Genomic DNA, 17,443 nt, shown 5'->3' with positions numbered 1-17,443 from the left:
GCAGATTTTAGGACAATAAAGATTATTCTAAATAGTTTGTTCACTACAAGAGCGTTGCTAACGTCGTCGCGTTGTTAGAGGCGATTAATTGTGCTCCATTGTTCTTTCAACGTTCAATTGCAAAAACAATAATTTTATTACATGCATTTTGAATAACAATGTCTGACTACAAAGAATTTGATACCAAAACTATCACTATATTGAACTCTGTACTTGCTGTCGTGGCAGATCTCCAGACACAATGCGGAAAGCTTGAGCGTGAAGTTACTAGGATATCCTTGAGGGGAAATTAGATTCAATGGTAACACGAATTGAAAATGTTGAACAGAAGTGCGAAATTGCTTTTAACCGACATAAAATGATTGATGAAAATGTAGAACACATGGGTGCGGTCGTGCATAAAGTTATAGATCGCTGCAAAGAAAATATGTCGAAAATATCATTGTTAGAAGAAGTAAACAGCGATAAAGACAACACATTCGATATTAAATGCGTCGATGAGCGATTGATAAATCTTGAGAGTGATGTTGAAGAGTTAGAATGGCGATCTCTGAATAGCAATATAATTACATCCGGAATAAAACAGGAACCAAATGAGGATAAAGATTACACTGTAAAGGATTTTATTCGCAAAAAACTTGGAATCGGTAAAAATATCAATTTCGTCTCGGTACATCGTATTGGAAAGCAAAGACAAAATAATCAAAGAATAATAATGACTAAATTTGTAGTTTGGAAAGATAAGCAGTTAGTATTGAGGAACTGTCACAAATTAAAGGGGACAAATATTTCTGTCAGAGCGCAATTTCCGGCAAAAATTGAAAAGAAGAGGAAAAACCTATATCCTGTGTTAAAGCAGGCAAGGAAAGACCGAAAGAAGGCTGTATTGGTAAGAGATAAACTTTTATAGAAGGAGAACTATACAAACCAAATGATGACAGAGAACTAAAACACACGGATTACAAAGAAATACAGAACAGAAACACTCAAATTCATGACCCCGATAATTTATCCGATAGAAATTCATTCATAAACTCAACCCGACCCACTAATATTCCATGGACAATACCAAAACAACAGAAAAGTCTTAAGCGGAACAGAATTAATTTTGACGTACCTGATCCGTCAAACCTGGCCAATATTATTTTAAATGCGAAGTGCATAAACTTTCTATTAATAATGATATCTATCTTGATTTTTTAATTCTACCCTAGTACTTTCCTGAACATATTTCACAAATAATGAAAACCTCTTTTTCACCCGTAGTGATAAAAGGGTTGCGTTTTGTTTTCTTTGTCATATTTATTGACCAATTTATTATTTTGTATACTATATCATGTTACTCTTGTTGCACACAATGTGTGCCTGAGTGTATAAATAAACACAAACACAAACGCAATTACAGTATGTCAGGGGCCTCTCAATGGGGATATACATTATTACTATTTTACACATGTTCATTCATGAAATAATTTTTTTGCATGAAAGTATATAGGAATTGTTTTGAATATATTAATATACTTACTGCAAAATGTTTCTTTTGAAATAATGAGTATATTCAGAGGTGATATCACCAAGTAATCGAGAGAAAAAAAGTAAGACTTTTTTTTTCTGGCAAGTGAAAATTTAAGTAGCCCATAATGCAATGCAAATTATTCATTGGATTGGTCAATCGCCAAAAATTAAAAAAAATGCTTTATTTGTAAACAAACACTAATACATGCATTGACGGGGGTATAAGTATGTTAAATAATACATGTTCGTATAAGGAAAGGTGCCCGACCTGTTAAATGCAGCGTTCTGTTGATTTGAAAAACGAATAGGCGGATCACAGCGATTTTAGAATTGTACTTATTTTTTTTTTATTTGTGTTTCAGTATCTTTCCATGAATTAAATGTGTTCACAATACCTTTTATACTAGACTAATTAAACGAGTGCACTCAGTTTAAAGGTTATTATTACACTGTAACTGTTATGTTGACATAATAACCTGTACATTATCTCGTGTAACAATTGACTAGTTTAGTGTTGTGCACATGATTTATTATTCCAAAACAGATGTATTGTGAACATATCAAAAAATTCATGGATATATATTGAAACACAGAAACCGAAAAAGAAGTGAGTACAATTTCAAATAATTGTAAGGGGTGGCTATACAAGATACTTTTGAAATCAGCATGTATAAAGTTGCAAATAAACGTTTATACAGAATTGTCTCAAATATGCGTCCTAAAAAAAAAAAAATAGTGGAGTAAGACCAAATTCATTGAAATTTCTTGCTACATTTGTAGTAAAAGAATATAGATTCCGTAACTTTTGTTATACGTGTTCAGGTATGACAAAATCTAAAATAAATATCAATGTTTCCACTAAAGCTACTCTGACTCAAATCAACGTAAATTTTGCATACAAGACCGGATTCATATGCTTCTTGATATATTTTTACGAATTATATTTTGTTAGAATGATATTCAAATGTTCACGAAAATCTGATCGTTGGAGTCTTCGATGGGAATTCAAATTTGTTCCGTGCAAAAAAATATACAGACCACAGGACTAAAATGTTTTTTTATGAAGGTCCGGGGTTCTTATTACCAACAAAATAATCTTAGTATGAAAGCTGATCGTAGGTTACTCTACATCAACTCGTACGAATGAATGTTTTAATTTTTAAAGGAGCCACAGAACGTTTGTGCAAGAAAAAGTTTTTTTTTCTCCATTACTTAATGATATCACATCTGAATATACTCATTCTGTCAAAAGAGAGTATATAAATATATTCAAAACAAATTCCTATAAAATTTCATGCAAAAACTTTTATTTCATGAATGGCCAACTATCCATTCAAGTCACAATGTGTAAAAAGTTAACAATTATAGGTCAAAGTACTGCCTTCAACACAGAGCCTTGGCTCACACCGAACAGCTAGCTATAAAGGGCCCCAAAATTACTTGCGTAAAACAATTCAAACAGGAATACCAACAGTCTAATCTATATAAAAAAAGGGAAACGAGAAACACTTATGAACCACACCAACAAACGACAACCACTGAACAACAGGCTCCTGACTTAGGACAGGTGCATCCAAATGCAGCGGGTTTAAACGTTTTAACAGGCGCCAACCTTCACCTTAACCTGAAACAGTGGTGTAACATTACAACATAATATATGATCTATGACACAATATAAATAAAAAAGATGTATCAATGTCAAAAAGACAACTTTAACTTAGGATAAAATGGCGTTAAATAAAGTAACGTACACAGGTAAATTTAAATATAATAATTTTGTTGTTAGGAGTACAGAAACATATTTTTACAAAATAAATTTGTTGTTCATAGTACGAGTACAGAAGTGAAATTTTTTTGTCATACTAAATAATTATCAAAGTTGATACATATTGAAATTAGTAAGACAAGATATAACGGAAAATAAGTAAACAGAAATGCATTACAAATTGTGTCAACAGTTCAAAATAACACGAAAGTACGATTTGAGAGTACTCGCAGTTACTGAAAGCTAGTTAAAAGCCAAAAAACAATTAATAATAAAAAATCATGCATCAGAGACTAAAATCAATTAAAACACATCCCAGGCAAGGATTTAGTGTTTTAACGCCATGGACAGTCAAAGAAGACTTGACTAGTGCAATGCCAAAATAAAAGTAACGACAGGCAGTAGGATAGTTAGGATTTAACCTTGTAATAAATATGTATGATGTTATATATAGATAAAACAATTTCTAAATAGAAAATAGACACGGATGTGTATATATAAATCCAAAAAAATAGTACAATCTTTCCGTAAAATGTAGGATGTGAAATACCCTTTTTAATAAGTTTTCTACAGGTACAGACAAATTTACTAATCAAATCTTTGTATCTATGAAATAGTTTAGTAAATGTTTTAAGTAATTTATGGTAACGAAATCCCTGACTTAATAATTTACCAGTGATACATTGATTACGTTCGCTAAAATCTATGACATCACTACACACACGGACATAACGAACGAGTTGGGATAAATAAAGACCGTATGATGGGGCCAAAGCATATATTGATATTGAGAAGCTTTCAAATTGCACAAAAGTTAGCAACTCGAACTATATGATTTCTAAACAAAAGACAGAAGCAGTAAACATTTACACCCGTTTAAAGTTACCTCATTTCAAAACATTCCTCAAGTTCTTCGGTCGTGCATAAAAACAATGCTGGGGGCATCGTGATCCGTTTGTCCTTGCGGGATGAATGAAGCATGCAGCTGTACCTGGTCAGAATCTGAAGACCTATATATATTTATGGGTAATTTCATTGTTCGGGCACAAAAATTAAATTAACGCCACGTCATTGGTTTAATATCAATAGTTCAGGACGTGTTTAGCCAATCACAACGTTTTGTTGTACTAAAACCATCAATCAGTCTATCAATAGACTGTACTATGTATATTTACTTACATATTTAGTAGATTTCAAGGTAAAGAAAATATAACTTTTAAATTGTACATTTTATATACTAAGCAACTAATTTTAATAATATTTGATTAACAGGATAACACACAAAGAGATTGAAGATCAAGTAATGGTTCTAACGAAGCTGAAAGAAGAAGGTAAACTTGATGATTATCTTTCAAAGGATCCGAATTTCATGCACTCATTGCTGTCGGATCCTAGATTGTCCAAAGAAGACGTGGTCGGCTTGGTTACATCATTGTTTAGAGGAGGAATAGATTCGGTAATAAAAATGACCGTATCGTTGATATTGTAATGATGTTATAATTCGTATGTGTTCAATCATTGTGGTATATTCAGGCATACCGTATTTGGAATTATTATTTTTTAAAGATGTATATTAAAAAATCTCTGATATTTGGAAAAAAGGCCACAAAAAAACATTGGTAGATGTACGCGAGTAAAACAAACTCGGAAAATACTTGGAAATAACTAATATATGGGAGAAATGTTGCTTTTATAGTTGTTATTTATCCGGCCAGAATCTAAAAACTTCTACACATGTAGCTAGCCAAACGAATCCTTGTTTTGCAGTGAACAATAGGCGCTTAGGGTAATATTGACCAACCTTTTTTTTTTTGTTTGTTATTTATATTTTCTATTACTTGTTCTTAAATAATTCAGTGAGAGGGATTAGAGACCAATGAATAAATAAAATACACATAAAACTTAAGATTGAACGCAACACGAACCACACCGAAAACTGGGGAATGATTCAGGTCTCCTAACTGTAAAACAGTTCCTGCTCCATATGTTGTATCCTTCGTGTTTCTTAACTTTTGACCCCATAAAGTGGAAATAAGAGTAGAGAGGCAGCATATATGAACTACAGTTATTATTAAATTGTATGGAAAAAAGTAATAAACGTGAAATAAAATAAGGGAAAATACGATAAAATTTTCAATATAATGTAATATAAATATATCTTGGACACCTAAAAAAGGGGGGGAGGGGGAGACTGGGTTAAAGTCCAAAGTGCCTGTTGCCAAAACAGGTTAATCATACGTTAATTATTTGACGACAAGTCTAAGAACTAATTAACGGTTACCATAGACATGCCATCTGACAGGTAGAATGCCCGTTTTTGTGATTTAAATGAAGTCACGAAGAACTTCCATTGGTGTTCTGTACTGCTTGTATCGATCGCCATTACATACGTATTTGAATAAAATTTTTCTATGTCAGAATATTCGCTTCAAAACTCCGTTCTCGCTTATTTTAAATTTCTATATACCGGTACATGGTTTACATTTTATGCTTTTTACGAACAGACTGCAAATGGTATAGTATTCGTTCTAACGGATTTAGCATTAAACCAAGACAAACAAGAAATACTAAACCAAGAAATCCAACAAGTGCTAGGTGACCAGCAGACTGTGACGAAAGAACATTTATCAAAAATGTCTTACTTAAAAGCATGTGTTAAAGAATCACAAAGGTAAGACAAAAATAACTTTTCATACTGGAATCATAACACAATTCCGTATTTTTATACTAGACTGTTCAAAATACAATTTAGCAGCCAACAGCTCTATATGAAATAAAAACATTAATGTGGTCAAATAGTAACTATAGGTTGATTGAGACATATCCTACATTAAAAGGTAAATCTGTAAACCTCCACTACATTTTCGAATAAGCTAATGAATTAAGTACATACAATAATTTTAAGGAAGAAATCAAGCTAGTTTTGTACTTAAAAAAAACACCAAAATTTATGAAATAAAATACCAAATCAGATGCGCATTTCAACAATTAATGAATTGAGGCCAAAAGGTTTGAAATTTAAAGCTTAATACAAACGTAAACTGCAACAGGCAATTCAATAATGTTTTCGAAATGCGACTCCACGACATCATTGAAACTGTAGATAACATCCTCATTGTAAAAATTATCATGACATATTATAATAGCAGCAGTCGTCTGTTTGTCTATCTATTCGTTTATGAACATATTTTAACGTTAGCATTATGTAGTATTTAGCTTGATCATGTATTTTTTGTCATCTGGGATTCCTATTTTAAAGAGTAAAGTGTTTTTTCTTAACTTATTTTTACTGATTATAATGTTTTTCTTCTGTCGTTTTGGTATTCTACCAACGGTTATAAAAAACAGAAAGGGTTGAGTACTTTTAAACAAAAATTAAAACGATTAACATGATGATGCGCATGTCCTAAACCAAGAAAAATTGATTGTAAATATTTTAGTTCTTGTTGTAGTTTGGTGTTTTTGACAGATCTTTTGTAGATTATGTTAATTTTATTTACAACTCGTTTAAACTTCGGCCGTTTCAGGTTGTATTTTATTTATTTTAGAAGATTGTATTTTGACTACTATATCTGACTCCCTCTTTTTCGAGGGGACAGGGTTTCGGATGCTGTCTGATAGTCATGTCTTATACATATGCTTTAATGTGAACATTTCATTTGTTCTTATGTTGTGCTGCTGCACTACTGTCCCGGGTTGAGGGAGATTTGGTGGGCCTGCAAACATGATTAACCCAACCACAGTGTGAAAGTTCCTGTCCAATGTCAGGAGGCTATAATTCAGTGGTTTCGTTTGTTGCTGTTTATCATATTTGCCTTTCGGTGATCGTTTTGTTCATAAATAAAGCCGTTATTTTTCTTGTTTGAATTGTTTTACATTATTTTGTCATTTCAGGGTCTTTTATAGCTTGCTATACGGTATGGATTTTGGTCATTGTTGAAGGCCGCACGGTGACCTATGGTTGCTTCAACTTCTACATCGTTGGTCTCTGGCGGATGGTTGTCTAATTGCCAATCATACCATATCTTTTTATTTTTATATAGGGAATATTTTCAATTATATCTTATCATAATGTTTTTTGGTCTTTTTTTATGACTTGATGTTTGACTGATCGATGGTAGATTCTGTATGTTTTATACTGTTCTAAACTGGGCCGATTCAGAGATAATCACGCATTGTATTTACACTACCATACTGTGTTTTAACTTCGATCTATATGCGCATCTTTTCTGTAGCAGGATTTGCTTACCCTATCGGATCACATGAGATCAACCCGAATTTTGTTGGTGTTTGTATTGCTCAGTTTTCGGTTTTCTATGTTGTGTTTTGTATACTGTTGTTTGTCTTTTGATTGTTTTTTTAGTTTTTTGCCATGGCATGGCCAGTTTGTGTTCGACTAATGTCAATGTCCCTTGTCTTTTGCCTCTTTTTTAAAACATCTACTTTAAATGTGAACATGGATGCTTTTAAACATTCAAATGTTGATTTGTCAGGGTAAATGATGCAAATCATTATTTCTTATTCATTACAGGACAATACATTCGAATTTCTGAAATATATTGATAATCCTTTTCTTTTACTTGTTTTTTATACGTTTGCAGGAAAATATTTCCAATATTATTTGGACCTTCCAGAGTAACAGAAAATGACTTGGTTGTAGGTGGATACCAAATTCCTAAAAACGTACGTTCTCACTATGGATTCTCACTGAATTCACCGATTCATAAATCTTTCTTATTGACGATTTAAAATTTCTTGATTGTCAATGTATAAATAAGTTTAGATGGATGAAACCGTTTTAAAGTTTTTTGTGGAGACAACAAACAAAACAGAAAAAACGCGCAATTTAAACACTTTTATAGGAGGTCCCTAACGATGGATTAGAGCACAAAATGTACATATAGTGAGATCTCTAAACTTAGTAAGAGTGTAAAATAAATTGCTGGTGAATTCGATCGATTATCTGAAAATTTACACTAAAGTGTTTAGTAGACAAGACTTGAGAAGCATTAACAAACACAAGAAAAAATAGCTGATATTTGAAACAATACGAATAATTTAAAATAGTGTATGCATCAGTTAAAAACAACCAAACACAAATAGGGTGACCAAAAGACGTGCCAAAAAATAGAGGTCTATACAAAACTCAAAAACCTGTAATAAGTCACAAGTCTACAATAAGTTGTTTATAGATGAACAGAAATTGTCAACGATATCTGCTACAAACAAAAAATCTACAAATAACATACAAAACATTAAGATACGGCATAAGTCAACCACTGACGATGGTTCTCACATGAAAAAAAATAAAAATCAATGAGCTCTGTGACGCTAACAAGAACTTTTCATCTGAAATTCACCTCAATTAAAACTTACAATGTAACTTAATCTGAAAAATATCACGTGATTCTTTATTTCGATTGTGAACATGATAATAATATGCGAAATATTACGACAAAGCAGTGATTTCACGTGTTTGATCCCTTAATACGTGAAAATCACAGATACTATGTCATTTCGGGGGAGGAGGGATTTACCTTTAAAGCTTCACATGAACAAGATAAACAAAAAACTTTGTCGACTTTTCAGATATATAAACCAAAGAATGCTTAATAATAAGGTACTGCATATAAATAGTACATATTTATAATTATATAACTATTTTAAGCACATTCACAGAAGTTTAAATTAAACAATTGATTTATGTTATTCTAATGGAATTAAATTTTATGTTTTATATATATTATATAAATCTGTCGAAAATTAAGGCACTGCCCCAAAATCATTAACATTTTCGTATGGCACTTCATGATTAAAACCAGAGGATTTTGAAAATCTGCCAAAAAGGAAAAAAAAAAGAAGATCAGCTAATATCCTTAACAAACATATGATGGATAGTTGTCTTATTGGCAATCATACCACACATGTTTATTTATATTTGTCATCACATGCCAAGACAATTAAACTTTATCCCATAAATACGTTTCTAAAAGTCTCTGATCTAAGGCCATCTAAGGTCATGTAAAATAAGAAAATTGAACTTTTTGCATAAAGTAAATAAAAAATTAGCATTTTTTTCTTTAATTTTAGATGTTAGTTGTTTTAAATAATATGTGCATGTGCAATGACGAACGATTTTATCCAAATCCAAAAGAATATATTCCTGAAAGATGGATGCGTAAATATAAAGATGAAACGATTGCGAAAGGAAAAGATTATCCATTCGGATTTAAACCATTTGGGTTTGGTCCACGAGGCTGTGTTGGTCAAAGGTTTGCTGAAAATGAAATTTACATAGGAGTCACCAAGGTATTTATCTATATCAGTGCAGCACAATAACTGTTCCTATAGTTGTAAATTTCGACATAAAACTATTAATTAGACACATGTAACTACATAGTAAAATATAACCTCAAGTAATCGGACCACGACCGGCGGTCTCATTGTTACGCGTGATCTCGAGTGCCCGAGATCACAGGTTTGATGTCAGGCGTGTCAAAGCATAGACTTTTTAAATTGGTTCATTGCAGATGTTTGCTTAAGGTTCAATCGAAATTGTCATGCATCTTCAGGATGGAAATCTAAAATATTACCCACCAACATGTCGCATTTAGGAGATAGAATAATGTGTTCTTGTCAGGATATTTTCTTCCTGCGAATTGTTTCTTGTAAGCTAGCTTTTAAAAATCCAACTAGGCTTACAGATCTAGCATAAAGCAGAACATCTTTATTTCATCCGTCTCACACATTTATTTGTCATTAAATTAATAACATTATCGGTACCAACTTTTCCGCACTTGAGATGCGCATTTCGACAATAAATGTATCTTCATGGAGATTTGTCAATCAACCTATCAACCAATCAAAAAAGATGCGATAAAGCTCGTTTTATTAATATTATTAGTTTTTGGATTCCTGACTTGACAATGATTATATTGTTTTTTTTTCTTACGAATTACACTCTTTCAAATAACGTATTTTCGAAATACTTCGTATTATTTCAATGCGGAACTTTAAATTATAAACAGTTCCCCCCCCCCCCCCCCCCCTTTACATCCCAAAATGAATAAGCATCCGATATTTGATAAGTATGCAATACGAATTGTTTAAGTTTTAATAAAATTGTGATCTAAATTAATTACAATTATGGTAATAATGATAGAATACTGAGTTTTATCGAATTTCTAAATATTTCTCAACTTAGCTCTACATTTTTCAACAAACCAGTACTAAAGTAAAAGTGCTTCTGAAAATACAATTTTGGAGAATATAATTAGGATCAACTGTTACAATATGACTTATTAAAGATAATTTGCCACTATACCGGTTAATCAGTCCATCCTGACCCTGTAATATATAATAAGAATCAACAATATGACTTATTAAAGATAATTTGCCATTATACCGGTTAATCAGTCCATTCTGACCCTGTGAATATTTCAGAGCTTGATTCGTGATTCGTGTATTTGGTACAAGGCAATCTCGACATTTCCCTTGATAATTTAATATTCCGTATAACGCGTTTTCCGTGTCTTTTCTGCTTTAACTTATGTCCATAGTTTGTACAAAATATAAAAAAAATATACAAACAGGGAAAATAAAAAAAATATAAATCGAAGGACAGAGAACACCGTAAGCATGAGCAAAATTAAACAAAACGTCAAACTGTGAGAATCAACAAAGCAGTAGAAAAGAAACTAAAAATAGAGCATCACAAACACTGCAAACAAGTTATGAACAAAAAATAATTTGGGTTTTTATTTATACTCAGTGAATACAAAACAGAGAATATTGATGTATCTTTTTGACTGTTTGCCAGTAGTACTAATGTCTCTTTTTAATAGCCACACTCATGTGTCATAAACATTACATTCAGTAAAGTGAGGAAGGGTAAATATCTGTGAACAATATCTCACAGTTTAGATTATTTTTATATTTTTTTACCAAAAGATCAACTTAACAAAGTCTAAGATCCCATTAGCTACTTAAAACTCGTCACACCAATTAAACTTCAAACGGAAGAATGATCAACGCGACAGAATACTACAGTCACCTTAAAAAAACAACAAACATGCATGACCTTGACAATAACCGAAGTGGTTAGAGACTAGTAACCTATTCTATGTGAATATGTAATCCGGTTGCGTAATATAGATTTTCAAAACTAAAGTTTCAAATATCAGATTGTTGAGTTATATTTATCAATGAAACATCGTCACACAATCGAATTTCTATGCAAATCTAATAACCTATCTCAAATTTTGATTTCAGATAATACAGAATTTTAAAATTTCTATGCCTCCAGGAATAAAGGAAGTAAAACATGTCAACAGAATATTTACGTCACCATTGGACAAAGTTACTGTACTCCTTACAGAAAGGAATCAGTTTCCATCAACATGACCTTTGAACTCGTACAATATTACAAATATCATATTAATCTAGAGGCTCTAATGAACATGTAACGCCCACTTGACCTTTTGGAAACAATTGATACAATGCAATAAGACTATTTCTTGTGGCGGTTGAGCTAAATGTGCGATGTTTTATTAATACATATGCTTCATTCAACTTGTAAGATACGTTTGCGCTTTTGCATAAGAATTTACAATCATTGTATTTCAGCAACATTTCCTTTACTTTTAATCATGTTATGACCATATATTTCAGTCATTAAATGGTTAGTCTTATAACTTCCAATAATTGCTTCGCACCTCCATTTTCAGTCGATATAGGCTCTACATTGTATCTTGGAATTATTACAAAACAATTGTTCTGATTGGTTGATAATTGATGTTGTTAAGATTCTATTGGCTTGAATGTTTTATTATATTGGCAACACGTCAGGAAAGAGTGAAGTTATAATTGTACGAATGGTCTGACAGTATGGGTATTCGAAACCCGATCGATGGATATGTTGTTATTGGATCACATATTGTTGGATAAGCGCTGATATAGTATCTAGAAATTATGGGTCTAAAACGCGTTCGGCATTTAAAAGGTACAATAGAAGAACCAACACACATGTATAAAACGTCACATGGTAGGTGTATTGCTAGGAACATGGCAAATGTAATAATTTGTAGGTAAATTTGGCTGTGTACTTTATGTGACGATGAAGTCGAGAGTATTAGTTTATTTATATCTGACAGAAAAATAAAATTTATTATGTTTCAAAAAGTAATCAAATCAATTTATTTTGAAGTAAAGTAATTAATATTTTCAAAATAAAATGAAAGCCTTTTGCTCCACTTTCCGTAATTTATTATTTTTATTATTAAAATTGCAATTTGATATGTATTGTTGGACTTTGGTTGAATTAAATATTTGCGTTTTTAAAAAACAATGTATAAACTTTTGTGATTTTCTTTGAATTCAGGTACAAAGAGGAACCAGAGAGTCAGTATCGAACTTGTAAAAACAAGAACAGCTACATGTAACTTACTTCCTGTTTCTGTGAAATAGTTTATAAATGTGGTATCAATTTGCCTGTCATCAATGTCTCAGATGTTTTTTTTATCATTAATCTTGGGCTGAACGGTGCTTTAGTATGTTTGTTTTGTTAGACGCTCGGATGTGTTTTTTATTAGACACAAGTAACTGATTCCGGTGTAAACTAAAACACTAGGTATAAATGAACCGGGAACCCTTCTGATAACACGAATAACATCGGATGCCGACAAACTCCAGAAATTCAAGGACAATAACTCATATAAGGAATCGACTGCCGATTTGTGCTTTGTTGACTGATTTGTTTATCTTGTCCTCCTGATCATTTTTGCCATTTACTTATTTTTTTTTATCTATAATTGTAATAGTTCCAAGATAATAGCAAAAATTAGAAAAATTATATGTAGTCGTAAATGATAACAACTCCTATAAGGGGGCATGTGGTAGTTTATGACAACATAGACAGTAGGTAGATCTTGGCATTCTGAACATTTCTGCTCCGTCAGTTCATCTATCTATAACGGTTTAAATGATAATAGTTATAAGCTGCATTTCAACCCTGTGTTCTAGTTTTACCCTTTGTGGACACGTCGGGTTGCAAGCGAGGTCATTGGACACACTTGATATACTACATACTAGGTAATTGTGGTGAAAATTAAACCAATTATATTCAAAGGAGAAGAATTTGGTATAAGATTACGGACGACGGACACCAAGTGATGAGAATAATTCACATAACTATTTTAGCCAGGAGAGCTTAATAGTAAATTATACTATATCCACCTCAATATAAACTGTTTGAATACAAAAATCACAAAAACATAAAAAAAAAAATCTTGAAAGTAGGTAAATCAAGGACTGCAGACCTTTTTATCTCAAAACTTCAAGTTGTACAGTTGTTCTCTGTTCAGTCAGCATATAATGCACTAATTGTAATTTAAAGGCTTCCTCTCGTAGGTGGTCATTGATAAATTTGTCATTTATTACACTAAAAGACGGACGAAAGGTACCAGAGGGACAGTCAAACTCATAGATCGAAAACAAACTGAGAACGCCATGGCCAAAATTAAAAAGACAAACAGACAAATAATAGTACAGATGACACAACATAGAAAACTAAAGACTAAGCAACACGAACCCCTAAATTGTAGGTTTTCCTGGTAAAACTTACTGATTATTAACAGCTGGTGATTGTTCTAACATTAGCAAAGTGCAATTTAGCTTTGTCCGATATTTATAGATTATCTATGGTTTTGAAAACGAAATGGATTTTCTCGGCTACAATTTCATTGAAGAATCAATCTGCCATTGTCTGGAAAGGCACTGGACGGTATTTTGGGCGTAACGTATGTTACCGTTTGCTGTGCAGACGACTTACCTTAATGCATGATTGACAGAACCAAAACATTTGTGGTCAATATAAATAAGAAGATACAGAAAATTGTGACAAACGATAGAAAACTCAATCTGATATTTTATCCAGATTCTTTATTTCTCTCATTGATATATGTGTTTCAATGTAGGCCGCCAATAACCCTCTTGTCAACTACTCTCACGACACTGAAGGTTTCAATTTAGTTTTTCATTATAATATCAAAAAGTTAAATATAGTTCATAATAAAATTGAGAATGGAAATGGGGAATATGTCAAAGAGACAACAAGCCGACCAAAGAGCAGAAAACAGCCAAGGCCACCAATGGGTCTTCAACACAGCAAGAAAATCCCGCACCCGGAGGCGGGCTTCAGCTAAAAATGTGTACTAGTTCAGTGAAAATGGATGTCATACTAAACTCCAAAACATATAAATGAACTAAAATTAAAAAACATACAAGACTTTTAAGAAGAAACAATCCAATTTGGCACTACGCACACACATGCACACAAGCTTGATATACATTGTAGATAACTGCTTGTAAGTTGGTACCTCCTCCGCCAAAAAAAATAATATACCTTTTTCTTTCATTTTTTTATGTTGTTGACTTTTTGTCTTTGATATGAATATACATGTTTTACATAATAATCAAGCTTTTGTGTTATTCTAGATCTGTTTGATAGCAACCCAGATTTAATTTGTTTTTAATATACCGAATGAAAATAAATATTGTTGTAAAATTTTCTTGGGAAATACTGAACAAATAGCCACGAAATTTCCGGACTTATGGGTCGCCTTGTCTAAACTTAGCTTGTTTTTTTAAAAACTTATCAAGTATATACTGAAACTGAGAAAACATCATGTCAAGTTCTTTTAATAGATTCGTTGAAATATACATATGCAGTGTTGTGACCCTTTTTATATTTAGGCATAAAGAATATTTATTGCGACGTTTTGATTTGAAAACACATTGATTTATAAAGTAAATTTTTAATTCTATTTCCATTTTGATTTTGTTCTATTATGATTCATGTCGCTATCTTGGATATCTTGCGAAGCATAATAATTTGAATATAGTTACACGATGATATCTCAATTATCATACATTTAATTGAGAGTAAGTGATTTCAACGATGCAATAGATATGCAAATTATGTGGACCAGTGAATGAATTTTACTAAGTTTAATTTTTGAATAAATCAATTTATCACTTCATGCGGTACAATTATTTCCAATTCGAACGCAAAACTTCTTTAGGAAAAGTAAAATAAATGGTTATACCTTCTTCACGAATACTTCGATGCGAAACTTTAACATATTTCAAACGTAAGGGAAATTACTATCTGAAAACTGTCATAAACTATTGTTCGGAATAATCCAATTTACATACAATTTCACCAGCCTTCAAGCACTGAAGTTTAATCTTTTAAATCTACCATGCAAACATATCTGACGACCTCTGGTCATTTATATTATTATAGAATTGTTTTTGCTATAGTATTTATATAACTTTAATTATGGATATTTTATGGATTTGGAGATTGTACCACACGTCACCAAATCTATCGTTTTATATTAATTTACCTTAAAAAACAGACATCTTCTTATCGGATTAGTCCTCTTAAACAAATGACTTTTATCGAAACACAAATATTCTGCAACGTCGTGCTTCATTTATGAATTCATTTTTTTTTAAATAACTTTTGATCTAGAACAATCCCATGTTGGTTTATACAACATTTAGGAAAATTCTGCCCTTATAAGTTCGTATTTATTTGTTAAAGGCCTGGCGATAGTGTGTTCATCTATTAAGAATATTACATGTAACTGTAAAAGTTTCAACTGAAAACGGTTAGTTTTTATCATTTGTCACATTCTATATATTCTTGTTTGAAATTTTAATAAGTGAACGTTAAAAATTAACTTATGAATACTGTAAATAAGCAACGATTTGTCAGATAAGTAATGCTATTACATGTAAACTAATGAGTGGCCCTTCTTCCTACATGTAGTCAAATTCGACCTTTGCTTATGACAACTTTCCAAAGCCTTTTAAATCTTCCATTTATAAATAATGTCAATGTCATATACTATGTGATAATGGACAAAAATATTGGCATAACTCAGTCTATAAAGTTTTTTCAACGTTCATCTGGATCTTAACCAAGCAAATAATAGACCAAAGTATTACAAATGTTCGTTCTTTTGTTGTGATTTTCATACATGTGGTATACGGTTTTTCTTCATGTTTACCTCCTTTTCCAGTATGCCTGATTTAAACATTTCTGCTATTTGGTCGGGTTGTTGTCTCTTTGACACATTCCCCATTTCCATTCTCAATTTTATAGATACATTTCATGTTATGACTAACGACACTTTATGTTTTTCATTATTTCATTTATATCATTTATTTTTGTCTTTATTGTTTTCATTATTAAAACATTGTTTGATATTTGGTTTTTGATATTTTCGATATTCAATGTTTTAGGATAAAAACAAGATCCAGCATCAGCTTCCCTCATGATTACCCTAAGTTTGATATTTATTTGGACAGTCATTTAAATGACTTCATATTATGGTTAGCCGCTTGCCATTGATAAGATGTAACGTCGGTGCGCTTTTGGGGTCTGTCAGACACCCATCTACTGTTTTCCTTATGGACGACCGTAATCGTATTTGGCACAACGTTTTGCAAATTTTGTTTTGTACTTGATTTGGCCTTCTAACTATTTTGTTTCGACATTAATTGACTTAGAAATTAGTATGCACTGTCTGAAAGAGGTTGCATCTGCTGACTTATTTCCCCCAAAAGAAAGCCAATTGGACGGAATTCGACGATTAAAGAATGAGAATATTTTAGATGCATTTTTATTCACCTACATGTAACACTTATTAATATATTTAAACTTATATGAAATATAATACCGTAACAGTTTTTGTATACTTTCAGAATGAGGTTATTTTTAGCTACGTTCTTGTTAGTATTAACCTTTGTAGATGCCGTACCAGTGAAGAAGTGAAGTTTTGATGGGTTAGTTTATATACATATACATGAATGAGCTTTTTTAAATGTTTGTTTTTATTGGTACGTCTATTTTTTCGAAGAAATATCGTTATCTCGATTAATTATATCGTTATCTCGATTACTTATATTGTTATATAATAAATCGAGATACCGATATATTTGTTTCTTCTTCTCTGTCCCTTGCAAGGCTCCGTTAGCCTTTTGATGTTTTTTTATTATTTATATTTTAAAGTTCTTCATTTGAAAATTCTCTTTGAATTTAACTGCCAAAATGACAATAAAAGTTCCCTTTCGTGAATGTATTGTAAAGTTTCT

The sequence above is a fragment of the Mytilus californianus genome, unplaced genomic scaffold, assembly GCF_021869535.1.
Source record: "Mytilus californianus isolate M0D057914Y unplaced genomic scaffold, xbMytCali1.0.p SCAF_5, whole genome shotgun sequence".
NCBI classification, from domain to species: domain Eukaryota; kingdom Metazoa; phylum Mollusca; class Bivalvia; order Mytilida; family Mytilidae; genus Mytilus; species Mytilus californianus.
Note: the sequence above shows the minus strand (reverse complement) of the source record.